Source organism: Poromitra crassiceps (assembly GCF_964638095.1).
Source record: "Poromitra crassiceps genome assembly, chromosome: 2".
In the NCBI taxonomy this organism is placed as follows: domain Eukaryota; kingdom Metazoa; phylum Chordata; class Actinopteri; order Beryciformes; family Melamphaidae; genus Poromitra; species Poromitra crassiceps.
The window spans coordinates 19,525,507-19,528,888 of NC_139624.1; the positions used below are offsets into that span (position 1 = coordinate 19,525,507).

The following is a 3,382-nucleotide window of genomic DNA, read 5'->3' on the forward strand; positions in this document are numbered from 1 at the left end:
TGCTCTTGGCCAGGTTCACTGACGTCTCACGTACATCATGTACATGTATGTGAAGGCCTCCAGCTGCTCCTGCACTTCTGACTTCACCTTCCACTCATCGTCCAGCTGACTGTAAAAATATTCTTTGCCCTTTCAAAATCTTACATTCTAGTCAGCAATATACTGTACATAACATGGCAAATTATCTTCAAATTCATCCACCAACCTGAAATCCTTTCCATAACTGTAGGGTGAATTTTTATATATTTTGCCCGTTGAGTAAAATAGACAATAGAAAATGGGGTGATTGACAGGTCGCGTGTCCAGTGATCGTGCAGCTTGCCGAGCAGCTTGTGAGCTGCACAAGGACCCCAAGATGGCGACAACCACCACTTTGCTTCCAAACGTGAGTCCAAAAAACAATGGATGCCTTCGTCCATATTATTTAGACCAGTGGTGGTAATAGGGTCATTCTCCCAAACAGGTACCTTTTGTGTCTGCAACGTCTGATGAGGTGCATATAAGGCACAAAAAATGTGCCAAATTGTGTTTCCAAAGCTTAAAACTATTAATTCAAGTGTTCTTGTTAAAGGTCCTATCCATAAGTTTGTCCGGAAAATAAACGTTCACAATATGTTTTCTATTACCAATGAGTGAATGCGCCGTTCCGTAACTTGAAAAATTAACCCAGCCGCGCGTCTCTGCGTTCACCCAAGATATTGCAGGATTTTTATGCTGGTCGCAGGTCATACTTTCCCCGCAAATTTGGCAGATGTGAAGTTGTGAGCGTTTACGAGCCTGCCTCATGTCCTCATGGCTCCGGCCGGAAATATACCAACGAAGAAGATGAACAGGCAGTGACGTTACGTTCATCGCTAGCTGCCAGCAAAAACAAAACAACAGCAGAAAGTCCACACAAAAATAAAAATAAAAATGTATCTAGTGAAGCCCGTCTGGCCAGAGAGCAGCAATGTGACCGACATAGGGGGGGTAACTAGAGTCGGGGCTGTGTTTTCGGTTCATGGAGGGACCTTGTTGCTTGTAGCTGCTGTAATGTTGTTTTGGCCGAAAACGTTAGCTGCTTGCTAATGGATTTACCACCTGGCCAGAAACCCTGCTAATAACATTTGTTGGTCAAGTAACTTTCTATCGAGCTGACAGCTTTTTTATTGAAACCATATGCAGCAAGTTTTTTCACTAACAATACATGGTCACTTACTTCAAAGGCAGCGCTGAAGTCCAGCAAAACTGCAAAAAAAAAAAAAGTTAGTCACCAGTGATGTCACTCGAGCAATTGTGATGTCATCAGTGATGATATTGTTTATACCTCTGCTCTCAGACCCTCCTGGTGCGTGGTTATGTGTGTAAATCCATGGAATGAAAGATGGTCGCACAACAGGAAAATGTTGTCTGCGGGTTGCCTGCTTTAGTCAAAGTCCATCCGCTCAGGCTCGTCCGTAGTTTCTGAGGCGGGGTTCTCAGACCATCCCTTCTCTGCAATGTCATCCTGGGTTTTCTCCTGTCCATGGACGGGTCTGTTCTGCTCTGCAGGCTTGTCATCCTTGGGAAGCTCCATCTTGGGCTTGGTCACAATGGGGTAACAAGCAGAGAAGAGCTCTCTTGTTTTTGCCTGAATGTCTTTGACTTTGACGGAGGGCTCCACAGCCAGGGTCTGTTTGCTCTGTAGGTCCATGACACTGTTCATCCACATCAGAGCTTCGCCGGCCAGGTTGTCCACTTTGGTAACATCTGCCTCATCCAAATGCTCGTACTGTTCCTCCATCATTTTGTATGCTTCAACAGCTTTCATGTACTGCTGGATTTGTTTTCCCAACTCCTTAAATGCTTTGGGTCTCTCCTCGGCTTCCTTAAACCTCTCCTGGATGGGCTGGCCAAGTTTCTTCAATTCTGCCAGTTTGTCAATGTACACCTGTTTGGGTCGGTCCTCTCCATCTTCATACAACCATTTTTCGGTATTCTCCAGTTTTAATGACATGGCATCTCGGTCAGATTCACTGACAAATGTCTCCAGCAGTCCACGTAGTTTGTCCCTCATGTCATACACATACTCTTCAACATTATTCTTGGCGTCATCCCTCTCCTTCTCCAGCTTGTCCTGCATGATCATCTTAGCCTCATTTTCTACAAAAAGATGAAACATGTCATCGGCTAACTGCCATTGTGGACTGTTTTCAATTGGAAGGTCCAGCGCTTCTGTGATGGAGAATTCACGGCGCACTCTGGAGGCAGGGGACAGTATTGCGCACTGCAGAGCGCATCCTCTGGCCACGGCCTCATCTGCATTCAGGGTGGTGCTTAGTTCCTTTCCAAAGAACTTTTTGATTCTCTCTTTGACAGCCGGGATCCTGGAGGCACCACCCACTATCTCTACCGCATAGATGTCCTCCTTCTTTAGTTTGGTACTTTCCATCAGACTCTGCAGTGGAGCCTCTACTCTGGCCAAAACATCAGAGCACATCTCTTCAAAGTGACCCCTGTTCAGTTTCCCAGAGACGTCAATGTCGTTCATGAAGCACTCGATGTTGAGCGGCAGGTCGGAGGAGTTGGCACTCATCAGTTTTTTGAGTTTCTCACACTCCTGGTAGAGCTGGACCAGAGCCCTGGGCTTGGACTTGACATCAAGCTTGTACTTCTTCTCAAATTCTTGACAGAAATGCTTGACCAGTACCTCGTCAAAGTCCTTCCCTCCCAACTCTGGGTCGCATGCTGTAGCCAGGATCTTGAGCTTGCCCTTATTGAAGGCACACACTGAGGTCTGGTATCCACAATGTCCCAGGTCGACAAACACCACATTCCTGGCCTTCTCCTCAGGAGGGGGGAGGTCTTGTTTGTAGATCCCATATGCCAACGCCACTGCAGTCGTTTCATTCATGAGCCTCAGGCAGTTGAGTCCAGCAATCTGTGCTGCATCTCCTACTGATCTCCTCTCAGCTTCAGTGCAGTAGCAGGGAACAGACACCACACAGTCGACCACATGCTTCTTCAGTGCACCCTCTGCTGTCTCCTTCAGCTTGGTCAGCAGCATGGCAGTGACCTGCTCAATGCTGAACACCTTCTGCTCTTCCATGTACAGAACCTTGATGCCTGTTGTCCCTGTGGGCATTTGCACAAGATCGTAAAGCAAGCTGGATTTGTGGCGTTGGACAAAAGGATCTGAGAATGTCCTGCCATGAAATGTCTTGAACCCTTGGACTGTGTTCTTGAAGTTTGTGACAACCTGGCTCTTAGCAGATGCACCAATCGACCGATTCCGTGGTCCAAACGAAACAAATGCTGGTGTACATCGGTCACTGTATTCATTAGCAACAGTTTCAATCCCTCCGGCCCTCGCTACCGCTACATAGCAGTTCATAAAGCCCACGTCAAAGCCCACAACAGACAT

The 3,382-nt window shown here is 47.0% G+C and overlaps 1 pseudogene across 1 annotated transcript; it reads right to left on the reverse strand.

Annotated features, from left to right (window-relative positions):
* Positions 1 to 1,405: 1,405 nt before the first annotated feature.
* LOC310798761 (heat shock 70 kDa protein 4 pseudogene) lies at positions 1,406 to 3,382 on the reverse strand (annotated as a pseudogene). The gene has a single exon. The product of its transcript is annotated as a heat shock 70 kDa protein 4 pseudogene (transcript).